The 27,094-nt window shown below is 43.3% G+C and overlaps 1 protein-coding gene and 1 non-coding gene across 2 annotated transcripts in view; one reads left to right on the top strand and one right to left on the bottom strand.

The window, feature by feature from the left end:
• The window catches only part of MOCOS (molybdenum cofactor sulfurase), a 386,193-nt gene that overhangs the window by 255,537 nt on the left and 103,562 nt on the right, over positions 1 to 27,094 (bottom strand). The window lies entirely within an intron of this gene.
• Positions 7,987 to 8,069, top strand: TRNAL-UAA (transfer RNA leucine (anticodon UAA)). The gene has a single exon. It is a non-coding gene; the product is annotated as a tRNA-Leu (tRNA).

The following is a 27,094-nucleotide window of genomic DNA, read 5'->3' as shown; positions in this document are numbered from 1 at the left end:
TGGTGCCACAGATTGTTTGTTTGCATGGATATCCTGTAGGCAGCAGCTCTAAGAAATGTTTCAAGTTACAGAGATTCTGGAAGAGATATGCTCAGTCTCCAAAAGACACTGCACTTCAACTAACAACATGGTATCACCTCCAAGATATAATTGCCTATACATTCCATTAAACAGAACTTGGAAGGTTATCTTTAGTAGTGCAACCTGGTGATGTCCCATATTACTACAAAGATAGACACATTTTAAAAATTGTATACAATTGCCTTTTCTGAACACACAGTCTTTGCCTAGAGCATGTTTCCTAGAAAAAATAAACTACTATAAAATTAAATAGGATAGTTGCAACGTTAAAAATGGATTTTCTCTCATGACAGAGAAACATATAGTGGCATGGATCTACATATTATTATAGGCATGCAATTCTCAGAAAGGGCCATATAGTTTGGTGTTTAATGTACTCACTCTAAACACACCACATCGTATATCATTTTGAAAGCTTATTTTATGTACATTTAGATGAGGCATGATGTGGAGCTGTCGAGTGGTGTCATAAGTCTGTAGGTGAGGTGGAATAAAGGTACCCAAAATGAGAAAGTGTCACTTTTAGCACAATTCCAGAAAAACTGAACAGGACTATGACTACAGTTTTTACTGTTTAAGTTGATTTCAACACCTTAATGTCGTGTTTATTGGTCATACATACCAAATGACAATGTATGAAAAGATTGTTATTGGTTTTGCGTGGGCAAGTAGTTATTTTTTAGAAATTATGAAGCTGTTTAGCATGTGGCAAAAATGGTGAATATCAACATTTTGCAAAATACTAACATGAAATGTTTTCACATCACATATTCATAATTGTCAAAGGATCTCACAAGTGATTATAACAGTTTTCTATATTTTCAACTGAAATTTGTTGACCAGAACAGTCTCCTACTGACAGTTGTGCACAAGTAGCAATTGATTGCATGGCCACAATTTGTACTGCACAGTCAGTAGATAAATGTACGTGAATTCCTGTTGTAATGCTTCTCCATTTGTAAGCTTTTGTAACTACAATGTAGCATCTACGCTGCCTGGTAGAAGGTTTTAATTTGAATCTATGAACTAAGGGCATGCAACAAAGACACCACATCTCTGTACACCAGAGATGCCATGGCTGTCATACAAATGATGGCTGGAGACAAATTTCACATTTGATAAATTAGGTGTGAGTATTTGAGGTATGTCCTAAAAGGATTTGACAAAGCTAATGCTGTAAGCTAAGTCTTTGGCAGACATGGCAACAGTAACTCTGTGAAAATTGCAGAAAGACAGCGCTGGACAGGATCTACAGTTGGATGTAAGAAATACCAGGTGATTGGTGGACGCCCTGCACCTCCATGGAAAAAGTTTCTAAACAAGCAGTCCAACAAGCAGTCACTTATAAAATTCCTGTATGTACATATGGTTCAAAATGCACCTGAGAGTGTAGGAGCACTCTCAACAAAAACACTCCTCCTTGCTGGAGGCTTTTCCAATGGTGAAATAGCAAAGTTCATCCCTAGCAGAGGTGTTGAAGAAGTCCAAGACTTGTACAGTACTCAAGAGGAAGAAGATACATGGATGCTTCTGCATGCTGTATGTGCCAATATGGCTTTTGGGTCTCTTGGTGTCAAAGAAACCATAGTAATTAGGTCATCTGATACAGATGTTTTGGTCCCTTCTATTCACTACTTTCCAGAAATGGAGCACATAGATATGAAGTAGATTGAAGCAGGACCCATTACCAGCACAACTGACAAGCGTTGCTTCATACCTGTGCATCCAAATTGTGACACACTCACTCCTGACTTCTGCACCATACTTCCTGCTATATGGGCAATAACAGGATGTGACTCTGTGTCATCCCTATTTGATATTAGGAAAAATATGTGCTTAAAGTTGTCAAATCAACAGGAGTTTACCGCTTCAGAGATCTTGCCAAATTGATGGGAAGAGTGACGGACAAGCAATTTCTGCTGCAAGGATGCTGGTAGCTGTGCTGCATGACCAGAACAAGAAAGAAAAGGAGACACATACAGCCCTGAATTGCTTGTGCCTCAATCTAGCCATCAACAAGGAAAAGTCATTGGCCAAACTCCCACCATGTGATGACAGTTTTAAACAGCATGTCAAAAGAGCATCTTGAGAAACAAAGATTTGGATGTCTTCGCACATGGGTAAACCAGATATTGGACCACCATTGGCATATGGATGGAAACATGTGGATGATGAACTACTTCCTGTATCCTTCAAGGGCCCAATGGCCCCTGAGCTTCTACAACTCCTTATCTGTGTCTGTACCAGTAAGGGTCAGTGCAGAATCAACTGGATCTGTAGTCAGAACAATCTTCCCTGCACAGAACTCTATACATGCCAAGGCAATGGATACTGTGGTAACCCGTGCACGCTCAACAGAGATCATAATGATGAACAAAAATGACAATAATGATGTTGACTAAAAATGTTAGAAGCGCTATTACATTTCAATGATACACCTCTACCTCGATATAACACTGTCCTCGGGAGCCAAAAAAATCTTACCGCGTTATAGGTGAAACCGCGTTATATTGAACTTGCTTTGATCCACCGGAGTGCGCAGCCCCGTCCCCCTGAAGCATTGCTTTACCATGTTATATCCGAATTTGTGTTATAACAGGTCGCATTATATCAAGGTAGCAGTGTACTTGTACACATTTATTATTAGATTTTGTTTTACACTTTCGATTGTTGTTGCAATACTTTGAGGTCACAGAGAAATCCAATGTTGTGGCTTGAAATAATACATGGAGACGCGAATGCAAATATTCAAAAGTGGTCATTTTCACATGTTGATGGTGTCATTGTTTCTCCCCATTCCTATGGTAGTGGCACCACTTGATAGCTCCACGTCGTACCTCATCTTAAAGAAGACATATTAAGCTTTCAAATGATGTATGATGTGCATGCATGTAGAGAAGGTACATTTAGTCATCCAAATCGGTGGTGTCTATTAGTATTAATTATTTGTATCACTTGAGTGAGTAGGAGCCCCCTAGTCATGGACCAGGATCCCATTGTGCCAGGTGCACAACACAGAACAAAGAGACGGTATCCCTGCCCCAAAGAGCTTATGGATACACCTGACCTCCCACTGATCCCCCAGGATCAGGGCTGGCTCTAGGCACCAGCAAAACAAGCTGGTGCTTGGGGCGGCACATTTTTAGGGGCGGCATAGCCGGCGCCAAAATGCCGCTCCTAAAAATGTGCCCCCGCTGCCCTAGCTCACCTCCGCTGCTGCTGCCACGGCGCGCGAAACAGCTGATTCGCGTGCCGCTACTCGCCCTCCCTCCCAAGCTTGAGAGCCTGGGAGGGAGGGGGAGCAGCGGCGCGCGAATCAGCTGTTTCGCGCGCCGCGGCGGCTCGGGGTCTCCCCCTCCCTCCCAGGCTCTCAAACCTGGGAGGGAGGGGGAGATCCTGAGCGGCCGTTTCGCGCGCCGCTGCTCCCCCTCCCTCCCAGGCTTGGAAGCCTGGGAGGGAGGGGGAGAAGCGGCGCCCGCGCCGCGGCCACTCGGAGTCTCCCCCTCCCTCCCAGGCTCTCAAACCTGGGAGTGGGGGGAGATCCCGAGCGGCCGTTTCGCGCGCCGCTGCTCCCCCTCCGTCCCAGGCTTGAGAGCCTGGGGGGAGGAGGCAGGGCTGGGGATTTGGGGAAGGGGCGGAGTTGAGGCAGGGCCAGGGGTGGGGTAATTAAAGAACGGGGGGGGCAGCCAAAATTGTTTTTGCTTTGGGCGGCAAAAATCCTAGAGCCGGCCCTGCCCAGGATCCATGAGGTTTGTGGCAGGACCTTGTGAACCACTTCAGTGCCAGATAGAATGACTGGGAAGAATTCTGAGGAAAAACCCTGTAGTTTTCACCTCTTGCTGATTTGCCTGCGGAGAGGACAGTCAGGATCATAGAAAGGATTTTTATTGTATGCTGTTTTATTTAATATATATAATTTAATGTGTAAATTGCCTTTTTATATTGTAAATATCCATTGTGCGCATAGGAAAAAATACATTTAAACAAAGCAAACATTATTTCAGAATATTTGGAAGTCTTTAGGATATTTGTGAAGCTGCCTATTGGATAACAGAGTGGATACTGTGCATTAGAGCCTTCTTCCATTTCCCACAGGACAAAGATAATTGATCGGCGTGCATGAGAAATAGCTACTGTGAATACAACAAAAGCTTCTGTGAGGTCTTCAGCAAGAATACTGAATACAGTATTTAGAACTTAATGTGTACCCATAGAGATCATTTTCTAGCCTTGTTGTTCCCATGAGTTTTAAACCTGTTGTTGTTTTTAAATATTGCTCAGCAATGTGACAGAGCAAAAAAACCATTCTAGAATAGATCTGCCACAAAACTGCATTGCTTTATGATCAACAGAGGTGCCATTAGCACAGTCTGAATGAGAAACCTGGCAGAGGTTTGCCTTTCAACCATGATGTGGAGCTGGTAAAAATGGCTGTTATTTATTTTTTGCATTACAACTACTGCTTAGAAATCAATCAACATTTCATCCTAATAGATAGAGCAGGTGAACAACTAGACAATTTTATAATAACTTACAAAGTGAATGCAGTATTTGCTCAGATATCAGCTTAGAGTTCACTTGTAAAATAAGGCGCAACTCTGCACTGTCCGTTTGAATGCCTCCAGCCAGCTATGGCACTTCTCCTATTCCCAGGGCCCTGCTTCTTGCCAATCCCTTTCTGAGTAATTTGCACATTTGTGGCAAATAGGTGGGGCTTAGGCAGGAATTGCAATGTGCTTGGCCCTTGAGTGCTTCTTGCATCCTCATCTCTGTGCACCGGCATAAGGGCGAGCTACATTCTAACTAGAGCTGAGTCAATAATTGATTTTTCAGTCTGGTGGCCAAACCAAAAGAATCATTAAAAAAAAAAAAAAAAAAAAAACCCCAACAACAACTTTGGTTCATTTCATTTTGAATCAGACCTGATTTTGTTCTTTTTGTTTTTTTGTTATTCTGAATGAAACAGTCCCTCCCAACCCCAAATAGCTCAGTTTGAACAAAATGTTTTGAAAATGTTATTTCAAAATGAAATGTCAAAATGGTTTGTTTCAAAAATGCTGAAACAAAATATTTCAACATTTCTGGGGGGAAAAAGAAAAGAAAACCAACAACAATTTTTTTTTCAGCCAAAACTATTCACCAAATTTGACTCTGAGAAGATGAAGAGAGGTTTGGTGCCCTGAAAATGCATATTTTGGCAATTTTATTCACTAGAGGAGTTTCACCCAGCTCTAAGTCTGACCGCTTAAAGTTCATTTGAGGCCAGATCTTGCAGTCCTTCTTCAGCGCTTAGTCAGGCAAAACTCTCTTTGAACTTCCTCATTAAGGATTGTAAGATCTGGGCCATAGAGCTTTTAACTTTTAAAGTATGTAGGCCAGATCCTGCAAATCCTCACCTAAGCAAGTAGACCCAGTAATGGGATTACATGCATGAATAAGGACTGTAACACAACATTAAAAAGTAAGTGTCTCAAGTTTTTTTTTCCTGACCAAAATTATTAGCACTGATTGTTTCTTTATTTCATTTGAGTTGTTTCCTTCTATTACTTTTCTTGAAAAATTATTGGCTTTTGAATTTCTTTGAATCTTTCCAAAGAACTGAGGATGTCTCATATGTCACCTCAAAACATCTCAAAGATACAGCTTTTCCTACCTATTCACACAGCTAAAATGGCAACAACCTCTTCTCTGGCCTTCACAAATGCAATTGTACCCCACTAATAGCCATTCAAAATGCTGTCCCAAAGATAATTTTCCTAGCTTGTCACTTTGACCATGTCTTTGCATCCCTCCACTGGCTCTCCTTTCTCTATCACATCAAACATAAATTGCTTCACTTTCAAGGCCCTTTACGGCCTTTCCCTTGGTATCTATCATCTCTCATACGCTACCAAGAAGTTGACTCTTGCCTCTGATTGGTCAGCGATGCCAACTTTCATCATCCACTAATTAAATTTTAAAACAGTCACCTTCATACTTTCTCCCATACATGCCCCTCTAGCTTGGGAGTTGCTCCCTGTAAACATCTACGAAGTTACCTCATTATCCTCCTTCAGATAATTTCTTAGAACTCTCATGAGTTGTGAAGCCTACAAAAATCTTGACAATGGTTAGGCAGATGGTGTGCTGAGACCACGGCCTACCATGCTGACCACAACTGTCTCATTGTTTCCCCATGCTCCCCATGTGTCTGTATCCAGCTGCTGTCTTGTTTCTTATACTTTAGATTGTAAGCTCTTGGAGCCAGGGACCATCTTTTTGTTCTGTGGTAATACAGCACCTAACACAATGGGGTTACTAGTTCCCAACAGTTATTTCGTTGTATTGCAATAATAGTCATATGATAACTTATCTGCTAAATTTTGCATAAGGAATTCATACAGTGTGAAATTACTGGGAAAGGATGCAAGTAGTAAATACAAATTAATGTAATGATACTTTGCAGTTTTACAGCACCTTTTCAACCCTTGGATCTCAAAGCGTTTTGTAAAGGTGGGTAAATATTATTACCCCCATTATACAGAGAGAGTAATGGAGGAACAGAGAGCTTAAGGCCAATGTTTTCAAAAGTGACCTCTGATTTTGGTTACCTAATTTGACACTACTTCTGAAAATCAGGCTCAGGAGAAGTACCTACAACATCAACTGATGTCAAGAAGATCTGCACTCGCTCAGTACCTTTGAAAATAAAGCATAAAGTGTCTCCAGTTGGACACTCAAACTGAGGCACACAAAATCAGAGTCCACTTTTAAAAATTTTGGCCTAAGGGTAAAATTTTCAAAAACACCTAAGTGACGTAGGAGCCAAAGTCCCACTGAAAGTCAATTTAGGCACTTTCTGATCATTTTACCCTAGATGCCCAAGTTCTCTCCTTTGAATAGTAGAACCTAGAAAGTTTCATGATAAACCTATTAGTACCAATGAGAGAGAAACAAACAAACAAAACATCGTTATGCAAAGGTTACCCAGGAGCCATAAAATATTCTGAAAACATGAAATTTAGTGGCATCAGAGCTCTATCTCAATGCCAGAAACCCAGAGTAAACATACTACTGGGACTCACATACCCTATTAAGATACATCCTTATAAAAGTATCCAACATCAATAAAACATGGAAATGATAGATGAAGGACTATTCTTTTGATCCCAAGATTATTAAAATTATAGTGTATCAGTTTGAAGTTGTTCATAAATAATAACTGATATGTAATAATTTGCCAATAACCAGTTAATTGATAAGTAATTGACAGATAAGAGTTTACTGTGATTACATGTCTAGCAAGAGGAGTTTTCTCCAATACCAATTAGTTTAACAACAACAAACTTCAGGTAAGCCAGCTTGGCTGGATTTATTGATTAACAGTTAGTAAAAGCAGCTCAGGCACAGAGAAGCATGCAATTTCCTGCAGCTATGGAAGACCTGCCCTATAGTTTCCTGAGCAGCTGAATCCAGTCTGTAGATAGTCCTACTTCCTCCTGATGTTCTAAGGTGTTTATACCCTTTGTTGTTCTAGCCCTTTTCTGTTTCTTCCCTTTTGCACTTAGGAAATAATCCAAGGTGATAAGAAGTAACACATTTTGCACTTAATATTGCTAATATGTTTGCAACAGCAGTTTTCACACTTTGCAGGTAAGATTGCCAAAATCTCTATAACAAACAGTTTTGCAAAATATACTATGGGTTACTGTGTGGTAAAATTCTACTCTTTAAAGTTATCTTTGTCTTAATTGCAGAGCATCATGGGAATCTTGCTTCCAGGCAAACCTTAGAAACTTTCTTGGCCTATCTTAAGTGTCAACGGAGTGTGTAAATCACAATGTTTCCTTTAAGAGATAACCTGTTATATTTCGCCTTAGTCTTCTTAACCTTCACCTTGGAAGATGCATTTAACAAGAAGACTGCACTAGGATGGCCGAGTGGTTAAGGCGTTGGATTTAAGATCCAATGGATGCATGCCCATGTAGGTTCAAACCCCACTCCTGGTAGCCGGTGTTTTTGGTCCTGCTTTGAGCAGGGGGTTGGACTAGGTGACCTCCTGAAGTCCCTTCCAAGCCTGATATTCTATGATTCTATGAAGAATAAGTTGACATCAGCCTTCATGTCTTCCTTCACCATTTTGAACCACATTTTTCAAGGTCTTCCTCATGGTCTTCATCCCAGGACTACTAGATCTTGTACTCTCTGGCCAACATATCCCACATCTCATTGTCTCATATGACCTGGCCATCTCAGTCAACACTCCCTCAGCTTTTCTCTGATGGGAGCTACCTACATCATCACTCAGACCATTTCATTACATAGCCTCTGAGCTCCCTTTTACTCAGTATCCACCGGAGCATTCTCATTTCAGCAGTGTGAATTAGTTGTTCTCTCTTCCTAAATGACTAGCATTCCAATCCATATGTCATGGCTGCCCTAATCATGACTGAGCAGGACTTTTTAGGAACCCCTCTGCTCACCCCATTCAGGGAAGGGGCTAGAAAAGGTGCCCCAAACATAGGCTATCCCATCATATCTGACTGGATAATCACTTCCAGAGGGATCACTCCCAATGTGGTCGAAAAACAAAAATGTTTCTTGCAACTTGGAATGTCCGTACCCTACTAGATGAATCAAAAAGTGAAAGACCCAAACGCAGAACATCAATTGTTGCCCAAGAACTCTTGAGGTACAATATCAACATCTCCGCTCTCAGCAAAACAAGACGTGCAGATGAAGGCCACTTGAGGGAAGAGGGCAGCGGTTATACTTTCTTCTGAAAAGGAAAAACAGCAAGTGACAGGCGAATACACAGTGTTGGCTTTACAATCAAAAACCTTCTAGTCAGCCACCTGACTGAGCTCCCCGTTGGCATTAATGAGTGTCTTATGACCCTCCGCATCCAATTTGCCACCATCATCAGTGCATATGCACCAACACTTGACGCTGAAGAAGAACAGAAAGAATGCTTCTACACTGACCTTGACAAAATTTTGTCATCCATTCCAAAAACAGATAAGATAATCCTCTTAGGGGACTTTAACGCAAGAGTTGGCAGAGATTCTAACGTATGGAGAAGCACCATTGGGAAGGAGTGGGCAAGACCGATTCCAATAGCATCCTTGTACTCAGCAAATGTGCAAAGCACGACCTTGTGATCACAAACACAATCTTCAGACAAAGCAACAAGTACAAAACAACTTGGCAACAGCCCTGCTCAAAACAGTGGGAGCTCCTAGACCATGTCACTGTAAGAACACAGGATCTAAGAGATGTCCAAATCACTTGTGTCATGAGAGGAGCCAATGATTGCTGGACTGACCACCACCTGGTGAGGTCAGTCATGTCCATCAGGATTGCACCGAAACATAGAAAGCAACCCATAACACACAGACGGCAATACAACATCCAAAGACTTCAATCCTCAGTGCACCAAGAGAACTTCCAAATACCCCTCAGTGACAAACGGACCATATGGACACCTGGACATGACCATACAAGTGTTGAAGAAGACTGGGAAGCCCTAAAACAGACCATCCAGGAGGCTTGTGAGAAATCCATCAGCCTTGCTACCTGCCACCATCAGGACTGGTTTGATGACAACAACCCTGAGATTACAGCCCTTTTGGACCAGAAGAGAAAAGCTTTCTGTGACTGGCAAAACCAACCACTATCTAGTCAGGAGCAGAGCTCTTTCCATCAGCTCAAAGCTGAAGTTCAAAGGAGGATCCGAGAAATCAAAAACAAATGGTGGAAGGACAAAGCAAAAGAAATCCAAACATTCGCAGACAGACATGATATGTAGAGCTTTTTTTTTGTTTTTTGAGACAAAGACCTTATATGGACTAAGCTCATGTGGCCTCACACCTCTGAGATCCGAAGATGTAGGACCCTTCTTAAAGATAACGAATCCGTCAAAGAGTGATGGAAGGAACACTACCAAAAGCTTCTAAACTGAGAATCGACTGTGACTGACGACACCATCGACTTCATCCCTCAGCACCCAAATTGGGAAACTCTTGCCAACACACCGACACCTGAGCAGGTCTGCAAAGCAGTTAAACAAATGAAGAACTATAAAGCACCAGGTCCTGACGGCATACCAGCTGAAGTACTGGAAGTGGGGGAAGAAACACTGACTAACAAGCTTCATTTGCTGCTCCTCGAAATCTGGCGCACCGAAGAAATCCCTGCTGACTTATGTAATGCTAACATCGTCACCATTTTCAAAAAGGGAGACAGGGTCGACTGTGGCAACTATCGAGGCATTGCCCTCCTCTCCATTGCTGGGAAGATTCTTGCTAGAATCTTACTGTATGGCCTGCTCCCTCTTGCAGAGGAAGTACTTCCAGAGTCCCAGTGTGGCTTTAGACCAGGAGTGGCCAACCTGAGCCTGAGAAGGAGCCAGAGTTTACCAATGAACATTGCCAAAGAGCCACAGTAATATGTAATGATTATATATGTATATATGTGTGTGTGTGTATATATATATATTATATACGTTGATAATGTATATTTATTATACATTTATAATGTATAGTTAATGATAATAACTTAATCTTTTACTTAGTGGGACTTCTGGCAATCCTTGCTTTCAGCAATTCCCTTGAAGTTTGGTTTGTGTTCAGTTGTGCTCACATGCAGCAGTTCTCTTAAGTGGCTGGCTGTCAAAACGGATCGGTGCTTGGATTTCACATGTTTGAGTGTCGAGAAAACAGACTCACAAAGATAGGTCGAGGCAAACATTGAGATTAATTTTAGGGCTGCACCTCTGATGTTGGGATATTTATCCTTTGGTACAGATTTCCAGAAAGTAAGGGCCCCCCCCTGTCTTCTGAACAGATTCCAGTATGTCATCTTCCAAAAAGTTTTATTATTTCCATCTGGGATGTTGCTTCGTCAATCAGCTTCAGCACTAAAATGGTCAATCAGAAATATGATTTGAGGTCTTTTCTGCTGCAAACCTTGGAATCTTTCCTCAGAACTGTCCTTAAGATCTTTAATCATGCTCGCATATCAAGTTGCGCTCTGTTTTAGCGGTTCTGCTGCATCTTCTTTTGATCTGGCTTGAAGTTGTGACATTGAGAGAAAGTGTGTTAGTTCTCCCTCAAGCATTTGTCTGTGAAACAATTGAAATTTGTTCATGAACGCAAATACGCCTTGCACTAGATCAGACAGTAACCGGAATGTTCCTTGTAAGTCCATGTTTAGTTTATCCAATGCAGCAGCATGTCTGCAAGAAGTGCCAAGTCTAGAGCCCACCCAGGATCTGTAAATTCGGGATGTATTCTGTGCTTCTCCTCCATAAACAATTTTACTGGTTCCAGGAGCTCAAAAAAACCAGGAAATAACTTTACCTCTCGAGAGCCATTGAACTCGCAGTGAAATGGCAGGGGAGTCGTCTTTATCCAGTTCTTCAATTAAATTTTGAAATTGTCTGTGATTGAGTGCATTTGAGAGAATGAAATTCAGAATGTGCAAGACAGGTTTCATGACGTGATCAAATTTGAGATTTTTAGATACCAGTTGCTCCTGATGAACAATACAATGAATGTCCAAAATTCGGGAAAGCTCTCGTCAGACTTACAAAGCCCTATTAATCCATTCAGAGATCCTCACATGGACGGAGTCCGTTGCAATGGCAGTGAACTTCTGTAAAGGCAAGTGGCTTTTCACAACTACCAACATCAACGCCTCCTTTAGATCTCGTCCACAAGTTCTGTCCTTTAATGACATGATATCAAGGAGTTCTTCCCTTACAACATAGTTGTCAGACACAGTGCGGACAAATACTGATAATTGAGGTTTATCCTGCGCATGGCGCGACTCATCCCAAGCAATGTTCAAATACTCACACTGCTGAAGTTGTGAGTGCAGTTGCGATTCAATGTCACTGTTCAGGTTGGAGATTCTGCGTTCTATTGTGTGGTGTGAAAGCTGCAGGCCAGAAATTTGCTTCTGTAGATTCTCGTTCTCTGGTGACAGGATTGAAACCACATCAGTGAGGCACGTTGTTATAAGCTCTCCTTCAGATTAGGGCTTTTTCGCACGGGCTATGTGCCAGGCCACATAATAGGAGGCTAATGTCACAGTCTGTGATCAGCTGGCAAATCTGGTGAAGAACTGGGCTTCTACAGCTGTTTGTTGTTTTAAAGTGCGGAGTTCAGAACCTTGTGGGAATTCTTGATCCATATGTGCATGGCTCGAAGCGAAATGATGCTGCAAATTTGAAGATTTGAACTGAGAGACACACATCTGGCAAAGAAGACACATGGCCTTACCATTACCTTCAACAAAAAAGTACTTATTCTCTGACGCCTGTTAGAACCCTCGATTTTCATCTGTGTATTTTCTTTTCTGTTTGCACTTGCCTTCCATTGTTTGATGGTGTAAGAAAAATTTTGATTAAAAATTTCCAAACCAGCTAGTCACCGTGTGCTTTATTCGAGGAGACACTGGTGCCGGCCAGGGGGTGCTGGACCCCTGGCTCTGTCCCAGGCCCTGCCCCCCACTCCACCCCCTTCCCCAAGTCTCCACCACCACCTATGCCCCACTTCTTCCCACCCCCTCCCCCGAGTGAGCTGTGTCCTCGCTCCTCACCCCTGTCGAGCCTCCTGCGAGTCACAAAACAGCTCATCGCGGTGGGCGGGAGGGAGGAGAAGGTGCTGGGAGGGGGGAGGTTGCACACCGCATCCTCTCTCCTCCTCCTCCCCCCAGAGCCTCCTCAATGCCACGAAACAGCTGATTGCGGTAGGCAGGAGACATGGGGGAGAGAGGAGGAGGCGCTGATTAGGGTGGCCACCAGCAGGCAGGAAGCACTGGAGGAAGGGGAGGGGGGCTGATAGGGCTGCCGGTGGGTGCTGAGCACCCACCATTTTTTCCCAGAGTTGGCTCCTAGCAGGAGCCGCATATTATCTTCTGAAGAGCCGCATGCGGCTCCGGAGCCACACGTTGGCCACCCCTGCTTTAGACCATCACAAGGCACCACCACCATGATTTTCACAGCCAGGCAGATCCAGGAAAAATGTCAAGAAGAACACCAGAAGCTGTATATGGCCTTTATCCATCTGACCAAAGCCTTTGACTCTGTCAACCATGAGGCTCTGTGGAAAATCATGTCAAAGTTTGGCTGAACAAGCAAAGTTATTATCATTGTAAGGCTTTTCCATGACCAGATGACTGCCTCCATCCTGTGCAGTGACTCTTCCTCTGAGCCATTTGTCATCCGAACTGGCGTAAAACAAGGCTGTGTACTGGCACCCACCCTTTTCTCCATTTTCTTAGCAGCTATGAAAACACTAACCCAAGACCGTCTGCCACAGGGCATTGGCATCCAATATCGGAGTTACGGCAACCTCTTCAACCTCTCTCATCTCCGTGCCAGGACTAAAGTAACATTGGCAACAATAACTGAACTCCAGTATGCAGGTGATCGTGCTGTAGCTGCACACTCAAAGGAGCCCTTAATTGCTTCTCTGAAGCTTACAAAAGCCAAGGGCTCACTCTGAACATCAGCAAAACAAACGTTCTCCACCAGCCAGTCCCTGGTCAATCATCAGACCCAGCAAGGAAGATTTACATTGACAAAGAATAACTGGAAAATGTCGAATACTTTGCCTGTCTTGGCAGCCATCTCTCACAGAGGGCAGACATAGACGTCGAGATTCAGCACAGAACATCAAAACACATACTAGACTTCTCGTTTATAAAGCGGTGGCAATCCCAGCTCTCCTCTATGGCTGTGAGACTTGGGTGACTGTAACGGTGCATAGACTCACCTGGCGGCACCTCCTGCTGGTCATCTCAGGGAATTAGCTTCCAGCCTCCGGAGCGCCCTCTGTTGGCCGGTTTCTCAGTTTGCTGCTAGCCCCCTCCCGGACCCAGGGTGACCCTTTCACTGGGTGCTGACCCCTGGCAGTACCCCCACTGTTTCTCCAGGTCTCCCCATTTAGGGGAACCTCCACCCACTACCCCCACCTCGCCTCAGTCGTAGGCTACTGCCAGTCACCAACTCGCCCCCACGCACTGGGGCAGACTGCAGTGTAAGCCACTCATCATAGGCAAGGTTGGGTCTGGACCTGCTGCCTCTACCTATTGCTGGGCTGCCCCTTTGCAACCCAAATACTTGTATTAGGCCCTCAGCTAGGCCCGCAGCCTGGGGGTTTTCCAGGCTGGAGCTCCCCAGCTCCTCTAGCCTTCCCCCAGCCCTGCTCCACTCCCAGTACCCTGCTCGGCTCCCTAGTAGCCAGGCCCCTCTCTCTCTACCTGCAGAGAGTATTTGGGCTTCTGTCTTGCAGCCTCTTATAGGGACCAGCTGGGCCTGATTGGGGCGTGGCCCCAGCTGTTACTGCCTTCCCCTATCAGCCCAGGCTTTGCTTCACAGCCTCAGCCCTCTCCCAGGGCTGGCCTTTAACCCTTCCAGGGCCAGGGCCGCCCAGAAGATTCAGGGGGCCTGGGGCAAAGCGGGGGAGCAGCGGCGCTAGTACTCACCCGGCGGCGGTCCGGGTCTTCAGCGGCATTTCGGCGGGGGGGCCCTTCAGTCGCTCCACGTCTTTGGCAGCACTGAAGGGCCCCCCGCCGCCGAAGACCCGGACCGCCGCCGGGCCAGGGCTCGCGGGGCCCCTGCGGGGCCCGGGGCAAATTGCCCCACTTGCCCTTCCCCTCTGGGCGGCCCTGTCCAGGGCTGGAGCGGGTGACCACCCCGCTACAGTGACCTACAGAAAACACCTGAAAAACCTGGAATGCCAGCACGAGAACTTTCTTCAGAAGATCCTCAATATAAAGTGGGAGGATCGTCGCACTAATATCAGTATCCTCACAGAGGCCAACATTTTCAGTGTTGAGGCCCTGATTATCCAGCACCAGCTGAGGTGGAGCAGGCACTGTGTGTTCATGCCTGATATACGCTTTACCAAAACAACTGCTGTACGCCCAACTCACCAAAGGAAAATCGCATTGCCCTGGTTGCAGAAAACCGCCAGAAAAGAAAGGAAAGACAACTGTCATGCAGCAATCGTGGCCCAACCACACCTGCAACATCTGCCAACGAGCCTGTGGCTCAAGGATCGGACTCCTCAGTCACCAAAGGACCCATGAAAAATAAAACCTGTGAAAAAGATCATCCTCAACCTCGAGGGATCGCCGATGAATCATGATCTTATATACTTTGCTATTTAGTTTACTTGACATATTCTTATAGCAGAGAATTCCTGTCAACTTCACCCATCTAAATTAATCATGCTTCATGAGGCTTCTAACATAGAATCATAGGGTTAGATGGGACCCCACAAGGGTCATCTAGTCTAACCCCCTGCCAAGATGCAGGATTTGTTGTGTCTAAACCATCCAAGATGAATGGCAATCCAGCCTCCTTTTGACAACCTCCAGTGAAGGAGCTTCCACAACCTCCCTAGGCCGTCTGTTCCGTTGTCCTACTGTTTTTACAGTTGGGAAGTTTTTCCTGAGATTTAATCTGCATCCACAGTCCCATCATGGTTCAAAACTAAACAGAGATATTTAAATTGTTGCACAGACTTTATCTCCATACCACCTAGTTTGACTGGCTTCTTGTTGCCCCTTTCAATGAAGCATTGCATGTATTCTGTCTTTTGTCAGCTGATTTATAAACCATTTTCTTCTAATGCAGTCCCTTTCCAGTTCGTATTTATTTTCATGGAACAACATAATGCCAGCTAAACTATTATGCTACTCAAACAAAACATCCACAGAGAAAAAGACTGCTAATGACTAATTATTGTAATGTAAAAGTAACTAAATTAAAAGAATATCTACTATCCCATTAAACTATTTTTTTCTTCTTTTAAAAAAACTCAGAAGAAACATTGTGCAGTACACAGAAAACCCATCTATCCCAAAAAGATTCTGAAATGCTAAGCTATTATTTCTGGATACCATATGTAAGTAAAGTGCAACCACTCTAAGTGCAGTCTGTGTTAGGCTGATCAATAATGTATTACCTCTGTGCTCAAAATAGCAGGTCATTGTCACTGGGGATTAGCAGGTACTGTAGCTAAAAAGAAGTAAGCAAAGAACATCTAAAATTAATTGAATATACGAAGGGCCAAATGCAGCTTTTACTAAGTCCATAGACAGCCTAATCTCATACTGAAGTAGATGGAAGCTTTGCCTAAAAATAAGGACTGAAGAATTTAGTTAAATATAAATAGTTGACCAACTCTTCTAATTCTTGGTGAGTTCAGCCTCTGGGGAAGTAGCTAATTCCCCAGATGGATTTGACCTGGGTACTGGCTAGTTTTCAGGGTTTTCCCTGTTAACTGATATTCCCTTTTCAAGTCAAAGATGTAAATTTACAAAAATCTGGCATAAAGTTTCTTCATGCCCTGCCTCTCTTATTACTTTTTTGCCCCCATTAGGAGTGTGTCTGATGCCTCTCTTCCCTACCACTCCCTTTATGCCCGTTTTTCCATACACACAGAGAAACTTCTAGGCTGATTTTTTTTAACGTTAAGAGAACGCAACAAAACAAGAAAGAACAAAAGTGAAATGACAGCAGATAGTGTGTGTCTCTTCACAAAATGGCTGCTGCCCCAGGAGACTCAGAAATGTAACAATAAAGTACACAGAAAAAAAGGCCTACATTTTTAAACACTGGAGCCTAAAGTCAGGCTCCAAAGTTCATACAGGTGGGATTTTCAGAACTACCTGTGTGACCTAAGAGCACAAGGCCCACTGATTTCCATATTTTTGAAAATGTTGGCCAAAATTATAGTCACCATTCTGCCTTCTTGCAGATACGAATGTCTATGTCATTAGGTGATGAAAGCCTTTAACAATGGACAACAGGAGATGCAAGAGAACAGAGGACTTTACTCATAATGTATACTTGCAAGGCTGCAGAAATGAAAGTGGTTGGGAAAGGGGCATCTCATGCCATTGATATTAAAGCATTTCATTTTCATCAGACAAACAAGATGGGTTTGTTTAGTTTTCAAAGAGAGTGATCTATCCCCATTAAGGACTAAGTGCTTTTCAAATCCTATTTAGCAATATTTGAGGTATCTGAACCCAAAAACAATCAAAAACCTACAAAATGTATTTTCTTTTATATGTTTCTATATTACAAAATTGAATCCTGATTTGGAAGAGCATCCCTATTCAGGACAGCACTTAAGTACATGCTTAACGTTAGGTGTATGCTTGAGATGCTCAGTTAGGACTTAAACTTATGCTTCAGTGCTGTCCTGAATAGCAATGGACGTAAGGATGTGCTTAACTTCTTTCCTGAACTAAGGCCTGAGAGAACAACATTTTCCAAATAATTGGGGGGAAAGTTCATTCTAGTGATAAAACCACCTATATCAAGTTCTAGCTACATCTATTTAGGTTCTTATGGTGCCCATCACCACAGTATAGGAGTGCTTTCCAGAAGAGAATAGTAATATTAAATGCCAAAAGGCCAGTGGTCTAATTTCCCACCTTATTTCACCTAAAATAGTCAGTGATTTAAGATAATAAAATAAGAACATAAGAACATAAGAATGGCCATACTGGGTCAATCCAAAAGTTCACTAGCCCAGTATCCTGTCTTCTGACAGTGGCCAGTGTCAGGTGCCCCAGAGGGAATGAACAGAACAGGTAATCTTCAAGTGATCCATCCTCTGTTGCTCATTCCCAGCTTCTGGCAAACAAAGGCTAGGGACACCATTCCTGCCCATCCTGGCTAATAGCCATTGAGGGACCTATCCTCCATGAATTTATCTAGTTCTTTTTTGAACCCTTTTATGGTCTTGGCCTTCACAACATCCTCTAGCAAGGAATTCCACAGGTTGACTGTGCATTGTGTGAAGAAATACTTCCTTTATTTGTTTTAAACCTGCTGCCTATTAATTTCATTTGGTGACCCCCATAGAGAGAAATAGTTTTTCTCTCTCTTTCTCCTCCTTCCTTCTTGTCTATTATTTTTAGTTGTGTCTGCACGAATGAGTTGGAGTCCTCAATTCTTCAATGGCATGAGGTCCAGGAACATAAGCATGAACCTCTTCCATCTTTTATTCAGCTCAGAAGGATGCTTGCCCTGAAATAAGCAACTATGGGTGTATCTACACTGGAAGTGGAAAATGTAATTTCCAGCATGAGCAGACATACCCGCACTAGCTCTGACTAAGATAGTGCGATAAAAATAGAAATGTAGCCACACTGGTGCGGGCAGCAGGAAGGACTAGCTTCCTCAAGAACAGCCCCCCTGAAACCATATGTACATACTCAGGAGGCTGGCCCCTCTCTTCGTGGAAGCTATACTTCTATTCTTAGTGCGTTAGCTTGATCAAAGCTAACATAGTCATGTCTATTTGAGCTGGAAATTACACCTTCCAGCTCCTGTATAGACATACCCTGAGAAAACACTGCATTGTAACACCCACTGGCTTATTCAGATCATCATTTTGTTTTGATTTTTTTTTAATTTCCTCTCTCTATTCCCAAGCTCCTGTTGTAGCTCCTGTTCTGTTGTACCTGAGCTATATTGCATGTTTGGAGCTGGAGGTTTATTTTAATCTAACCCATTAAACAAATAGAACTACCTGTAAAAACCAGAATGGACTATCACCCTGATTCAGATCTGTTTCTCTTATAAACTTTTTGTCCTTCCTTTGCTGAGGAACAAGAGGGCCTTTTTCAGCATCATTTTTGAGGGTTTATTTGATGAAGCAGCCTTCCAATAGATGTGGTTGATTCAGGCATCTTGCTGCTGTCCAAGTAGCACAGGGAAATAATGTTAACTGATTGTAGCTTCTAGACCACTGGGGAACCTGCTGGCTAATAGTGCATTTGCAAATGCAAAAAAAGGTGCCTGCAGAGTTCTAAAGACATTAAATTGGAACCTTATCATGCTGACTTGTTATTGATTGGGGAAAATGACCTTGATATTTTATATAATTCCACATTTTCATTCTCCCTGTCCTCTTTTGCAATGTTAATAACAAACACAACAAAAAAGTTCTTGTTGCTTCTGTGAAGGATCTGTTAAGCAGGGGACTATAACTCCCATGAGCCTCTCCCTGCTGCACATTCCCTTCACCTGGTCAGGCAGGGAACCCAGGAAATGGCCAGGCTCTGTTTGGAAGCAGCAGCTGCATAATGAGATAGGAGCTGCAGAGAAGATGGATGGAAAGAGAAATCCCCAAGGCTGTGACAGCCAATCACAGCTGGGTGCAGGTCTGTGTGAGACCTATGGGGGAGCAGCAGCAGCTGGGCAGGGAGCCAATGCAGAAGGGCCCCAATGAGAGACACAAACTGAGCCTGGCAGGAATCCAGTAAGCACCTATCTCAGTGTTCTTCAACTGGTGGCCAAAGGCCACTTCCAGCCCACCCACCACCAGGTGTCAGCTATTTCTTCATGCCTCCTGGGAAGCAGCAGCACTTTCTCTCCCTCCCCTCAGGATCCTAGCCTGTTCTCATGGGGGGCGGGGGCGGGGGAGGAGCAGTTTGTGCTCCCAGAAGGGGAGTGGGGAACAGAAAGAGCCCTGCTGCTCTGGATGGCTCCTCTCCTTCTTCACCCTTCCGTTTTTGAGAGCAGGGATGGTTCCTCTGCTCTTTCCCCCCATAACACCCGGCCTGGGAAAGACGAAGCCGGGGAAGAACCCTAGAGCTGCTCCCCACTGCAGCCCTCCTCCCAGCCTGGGGGGCGGGGTAAAGAACCCCCGTAGGAGCAGAGGCTGGAGAGCTGGGAGTTGTAAGGGCTGAGCAGATGGGTGGACTAGAGGGCAGACCCAATGGAGGCCTGAACTGAGGGGGGCTGGGTAGATGCACTTCAGTTTATTTTCCCTCTGTTTACCATCATGCCTTGTATTTAATTTAGAAACTTTTCATTTGCATGTAAACATATTTGAGCTAGACGGTGTTGCTCTATTTCGACTTACAGTGGTACCCTTTTAATCAGGCACTTAATCAGGTGCTTATACAACATAAAGCGATCAGTAATTGACATGCCTTCATTAGTTAGCTTGATAGCTGCACAATATTTTTTTTAAAAAAAGACAGCAAGTGTCAAAATTTCAGGCAATAAGAAAGGGAAATTAGATGTCCATCCTTTTCTTGCGAGTTTAACTTCTAATTTTAATTTCATCATTTTAATAGAATTAATAGCATGCTGTTTAAATAGCATTACAGGGTATCTGTATAACGGTTTGTTTGTAGGATTTTATTGGTATGTTGTCTACTGGCATGTTTAACCTGTTATTTTGAGATTAATAAATACAGTCCAGCACACCGTCCTGAAATGGTCACTGTGACCCCTGGCCAGTGGCAGGCTCACTATAGAGCAAAAACTTGAAGAGCCCTTTGGCCTGCCAAGATGTAGATATGGCCTTAGCCAGGCTGCCATAAAATGTAATTGAATACCACTATCTTATCTGCTTGAATAGAGACTTAACTGAAGAGAGCACCCCAGGCAGTAGGCCTGAAAAGGCCTAGCTCTCAACTGGACTGCCCCAGAGTTCGAAAACAATTACCACTATTGCTAACTTGAACTGTACTGTTAAGCCTCTGTACCTAAGGTATCTGCAACCTACTTATTTCCTGACAGCCCTAGTAAAATAGCCTTTCAGGTAGCCATGTGTCTGAATGGTTATTGGGACCTACCGGGGCTAGTTCCTATAAGGCCTAGCTGCTGAAGCACCTTCTGTGCTTGCCTTGAAGTCATGGTACACCCAGTACGCTTCTGGTATCTTAAGGGTTTGCTGTATTTGAACTCTGATCAGCTTCAATAATTACACTTCTTTAACATACCCAGTTCTGAGTAAAGAAACCAACAACAGAGCAAACAATAAGAGAAGCTTAACAAAAGAGACTGCCTGTAAAAAGATGGCACGCAGACAAGTCTAGAAGCAAACAATACACTTATGATTCAATTCTTAGCCACCCCCAACCTCACTTTCCTGCTTCTTTATAACATAGCAAATCCAGGGCCTCTACCTTAAGTGTCGAGTCCCCACCAGCATACAATTTTCCTTAGATATCACTGATGGGAAGGGAGATTCAATAGTCTCTCATCTTCAGATGCCAACCCTAGAGCTGAGCAGGATTAAAACAACTGCACATTAAATACCAAGAAAAGCAGAACAATGATTGTTTTCTTAGATGTAGAATTAAATTTAATTTAGATCAAGAAAGCTACTCTCTGTTTATGGGGCTCAATCCTGCAGGGTCCCAAGCATCCTGGCCCAATCCACCAAAGCACTTACCCATTTGTTTAACTTTAAATACATGAGCAGTCCCATTGAAATCAATGGCCTTTAGACTCATGAACTTTAGTGAAGTGTAGGATCCCTACAGAGGATTCTCAGCTGTTGTAAATCATCATAGCTCTACTGAAGTTATCTCCATTCAAACTAGGCCAACTTAGATCAGCTGAGGATCTGGCCTATTGATTTACATGGAAGAACAGTAGTTAGAGTGCTCTTAAAGCATCCTTGTTATTTGATTTATGATGTGGTCCCATTAGGAGAAAGTATGCTCTGGCTTGCTCACCATCAACAAAATCACAACAGGCCTTAAATCTGAACTAAGGGAATGGGAAGTTATTTTAAAACCATTTTATCAATTAACCTTTTTTTATATTTTGATTGGGTAATACTAATTTTACTTAAATGTTTTCATTAAACCAAGGAAAATTAAAATTTTACACCAAATTTTGCAAGATAAATATTGACTCTTATATAGAGGGTAATAAAGAAGACTAATGAAGTAATACCATGTATTTTATAATGTCAGTGTATAATGATTCTAAGAATGTTGACATCATCTTATTAAGGACTTGATCCAAAGCCCAGTAAAGTCAGAGTAAAGACTCCATTGACTTCAGCTGGAGCTAGATTAGAGAAAGGTGCTGAGTATTCCTCCAAGGGCTGAGCACGCTCAACTTCCAATGGTAACATTAGGTGTTGAGAGTTCATGGCATATCCCAAGAGTGCTCAGCATGCTCCAACAACTCCACTCTTAGCATCTTCTTCTGTCCAGAGAACAACAGAGATCCACAGATGCATGTTTGTTTTAAATGGCAATAGTAATCAAAAGGCTATACACCAGAGGGATATTAATAGGTTCAGATTTTAAAACAAAGAAGCCCCATTCTCTTTTGACTTAGGTATAACTTAGCTATAATCAGTGCCTACACCTTCACATTGTTAACTAATTGGTAGGCCTGTTCAATAATGAGAGCAAGAAATATGATTATTTTACTGGAAACACATTTATGTAGCAGTAATCAACAGCTAATTAATGCAGCACATAATAGTTGCATATTCATTAAAATCAGGTAATAATTATTTATTAAAATACAAATATTTGGATGTCTGTTTCTCACATTAGAATATACAGTAGCCTATTGTGCTTTTCCACTTGATTAGTTCATAATATTCACTGGATTTCTCTTTAAGATGTACCTCGGGAATTATCAAGAACACTAGCCTATGAAAAAACAGAACAGAACACGCTGATAGAATATGTTGTAAATGTACCACCTCAGCACACTCAGTCAATTATTTTTCCCACAGAGTATCTACAAAGAAATCAATCTTTGTTACCATGCATATAATGCCAATCGTAGGTCCTGTTTAAGGTCATGTTAGCCCCTGGCCATGGCAATAAATGGCCAACCCACTATGTACACAATATTGGAGATGACCAGCTAAACATGTAGCCAAAAAATTAGTGGGTTGGTGTCACTTTTGAGTGTTTTTCCAAGACGTTAGGCTTTTTCTGTGCATTGATCAGAGCTGGAGTGCACTGGGTTTTTAGATGTGCATTAGCGTGGACAAAATGTAAAAATGAAGTAACCAACCACTTGTGGTTATTACAGATCCCATGGCACATTTCACAACAATAGAAATTTGTTAAATTAACCCTTGTGCTTTAGCCTAATTTTGACTTGGATAATTACAATATATTTTTCCTTTTCATCACTTGGCTATACTATTCTTTTTCACTTCCTCTAATATACTCTTGTATAGTGTTGCTGTCAAAACAGCTGCTGTACTTAACCTCAGTGGCAGGTGAAGTGATCACTAGGTGTGGGGGATGAATTGTGCATAGTTCTTTTTGTTTTTGATTTTAGTATTTATGATGGTATGTTGGGGAACAGATCATCTATTAGACAGTAAAAGCACAAAGTAGCTATTGATTTTGGTAACAGGCCACAGTTAAATTCTTCTGAAGATTAAACTTTTATTTTTAAAGATTTTAAATCTTTTTTTTTTTTTTTGAGGACTGCCAAATAGGACTGCCAAATAGCCCATTATTACTATTAACTATTTGTAATACCATAGTGTGACACTACGCCCCATATTCTTCATAGAGATATTGTTATGATAGGAATATGACATAACTAAGATACGTTTCATGCAAGATGTGTCATGTAAGTTATCATTGGAAAGGTTATGATTTAATGAATGTGATTATCCTATTTATATGCATGTATTATTTCTGTATCTGAAGTTAGAAATATTGACTATGTATCAGTTGCAGAAGTGTTTGCACCTGGCGAATGCCCACCGGACAAAATGCAATCAGTGTGGCTGATTAGTCAATAAACCAGTAGGGAGAACTACAGGTCTCTGAAGATGCTAATCTCCCACCTTCCTGAGAAGCTTCCTGGGATGCTGCTTTGACACTGCAGGGTCATATGATCGTGTCACCTGGTACTGGAGCCATCTTGGCGTGCTAGTATTTTTCCACAAAAGGGGTGGAGACCAAACTGGGGAACAAAGGATTCCTGCCATATGTAAATCCTATTTAAGGCAGGGAAGTGAGTTAATCAGGGCTCCTACTTCACTGAATCCCGACCCAGGATGACTGCTTAACAGGATGCCTAAAACAACATTCAGGGTGAGAAATTACTACTTGTCACCAGTTTCTTTAGTGAATTGAGCTTAGTTTGCGTGTTTGTTTTATTTGCTCAGTAATCTGGTTTGTTGTGTTTGCTAACCCTTACAATCACTTAAACTCTATCCTTTGTAGTTAATAAACTAGTTTTGTTTTCTAAAACCCAGTTTGTGGAATTCATAACTGCGGGTGGGGGGCAAAAAGCTGTGCATATCTTTCACCACACTGAGGGAGGGAGTGAATCTCATGAGCTTACTCTGTACAGATTTCTGTGCAAGGCAAGACAATACAATTTTGGGTTTACACTCCAGAGGGGGTGTGCACTTGAGTGCTGGGCAATTCCCTAGCTGAAGCATACCCATGCAGAGCTGATTTCAGTGTCTGCGTCTTTCTGTAGCTGGGTATGTCCTTACCTGTGTGTGTGCTGGAGGAGGCTGGTGAAACAGGCTGGCTCAGTGGTACCCCAATATATCAGGTGGCACCCCGGAGTGTGTGTGGGCGGGTAGCCTGTCACATATAGCACCTAGGACCCCTAGTCATGGACAAGGATCCCATTGTGCTAACCACTGTACAAACAGACAGATGATACAATGGCACTGAACATGCAACCCCCGCCCCCCTCCAAGAATATAAGAACTTTTCACAAGTTTTGAAATAGCACAATAGAAATAAATATTTAAGAAGAAAAAATGAATTATTTATTATTTTGACCTGGCAAATAATTTTTATCTGTAATCATACAGGCAGAGTATATTTCTAACATTCACTATGGTCCAGATAGCAAAGCTTCACTGTCAGTTGCTGACATAAATAAGAATCAATCATGGAAGATGCAAGTACTATCTATCTCTGTGCAAAGCATGGGACCTTCTGATCTACCTAATTTTATCTCATCTGACTTCCTTTCTCCATTGCAGAGACTAGAAGCAGATGCCACTAGCTTTAATTATTGCAACCAGGCATCCATTTCTCTGGTGCACGTCTCAGTACTTGAATAGCAAGCTTCACCGTAAAGCCACATGCATAGGAGGAACAAAACACACAGGGTAGGATTTTCACCACTGCTCTGGCCTTTTTATGCTGGATAAAAGGGCAAGAACAGCAAAAATGGGCCCTACACTGCCTTCCATGGGCCCCATCACCAACTCTGCTGTGTGCAGTGCGCTCAGAGCAGGTGGAGTGTGTCCGGGTTGGAATGCAGTGCACAGCATACAGAAATTTGAGGGAGTGCAGCAAGCCATAGGGACACCTGGAGAGCGTCTCATAACTTAGGACTTGTCTACATTACCCACTGGATCGATGGGCAGCGATCAAGCCGGGGGGGGGGGGGTGTCGATTTATTGCGTCTAGTCTAGATGCAATAAATCGACTGCTGAGCGCTCTCCCGTCGACTCGGGTACTCCACCATGGCAAGAGGCGCAGACAGAGTCGATGGGAGAGTATCAGCCGTCAACTTACCGCAGTGAAGACACCGCGGTAATTAGAACTAAGTACGTCGACTTCAGCTACATTATTCACGTAGCTGAAGTTGCGTAACTTAAATCGATCCCTCCCCCCCTCAGTGTAGACCAGGCCTTAGATGTGGATACAAGGGCTGTCTGAGGTATGCATGGGGCCTCTCCATCCCTTGAAGCAGCTCAGGATCGGGGACACAATGATGGCTTAATACCACCTTTGCTTGGGGGCTGTAAGTTCAGTGCTGCCCCTCTCCGATGCACAGCACAGAATCTCACCCACAAGCCTTAATGAGGAAGAAGGTGAAAGATAGAGCAAAGTTTATCTGGTCTCCTCAACGTATGCAGATGTGGTAGTGGATGGTTCTCATGAGAATAAAGGTACCTGCCGTCATCATCATGCTTTTACTACAGTTTTGGCACTACCTGGAACCCTTGCTGGAAGTCTCAGCAGCAAAGCTGAGAAGTAAATAACCAAGGGACACTGAACTAACTTCTCAACCCAAAAAGTGGCCCTTCTAAAACAAGGTTGTAATGAGAAATGGTCAAGTTATTCACTGGGAATAAATTATCTGACTAGTAGAGCTCTCTTTTTTTGCTTGTAAATTGTTCATGAAGTAGTCCCGATTTCCCCTCTTGTAGGCTTTTAGCCAGTAGTTGCTGAATAGTTTAAATGAACAAACTTTAGATCAATGGTGTGTTCATAAATTGTTACTTTGGCTATTCACAATTCATTAATCTTGGTGAATGACTGGTTATCTGGTACATGGTAATCGTTCTGCCTCCTGAGTGGATGGCAAATAGGAAAACAACAAACAACTAGATTACAATGGGTGGGGTCTGTTCTTGTTTGCATACATATACCCTTTTTTACTTGTGGATGCAGGAATCTGAACAAAAAACCATCATTCTGAAATCAGTCATGTAACCAAACACACATTCAAGGAAGATTCAGAAATAGTGAATTAAAAGAGACGTAAACATGGTTCAACAGGACAGCCATTTGGAAGTCAAACAAATACTTACTCTGATGTCTATTTAATGTAAATAAGAGACATCCAAAATACGAGAGCTGTGCTGGTAGTGTGAATTGTTATGTAATGTCCTTTATGGTTGTGAACATCATAATGCATTTACTGTGAACAAGCACAAGGAAGCAACAAAGGCAAAAGCACTACCCTACTTTCATCAATACTATTTCTGTCACATTCAGTCATTGCTAGTTGAAATATATTGCCAAGGTAGTGTGTGGTAGCTCTCCTTGCTACTGACTAGGTGCTACCTGCTACTCTGTGGAGGAAATTTCATTCAGCAACTTTCACTCACAGAGTGGGGCTAGGAGTGGAGCCCTGGGCACCGGGCCGGGTGGCAGGGCAGCTAGGTGGCAGCCCGGACCCTGACTCCGCAGGACTGGCCAGAAGCCCTAACGGCGACCCCAGACCCTAACCCCATAGGGCAGCCCCTGGACCCCAGGCCCTGTGGGGCCGGGCGGCAACCCCAGATTCTGGACTGTGTGGGGCTGGCTGGCAGCCCCAAACGCTGCGGAGCTGGCTGGCAGCCCTGGACCCCGCCATGCCGGATGGCAGCCCCGGACCCTGTCGCGCTGCCCAGCAGCCCTGGGCCACGCTGGGCGGCCAGGCAGCTGGGAACCCGGACCTTGCTGCGTGGCCAGGCGGCCCTTAGCACACAGCTGGGCTGCAGCTGTGCGCTAACTGGGC

This window comes from Emys orbicularis, chromosome 2, assembly GCF_028017835.1.
Source record: "Emys orbicularis isolate rEmyOrb1 chromosome 2, rEmyOrb1.hap1, whole genome shotgun sequence".
NCBI classification, from domain to species: Eukaryota; Metazoa; Chordata; order Testudines; family Emydidae; genus Emys; species Emys orbicularis.
This window is presented reverse-complemented; position numbering and strand designations above follow the sequence as displayed.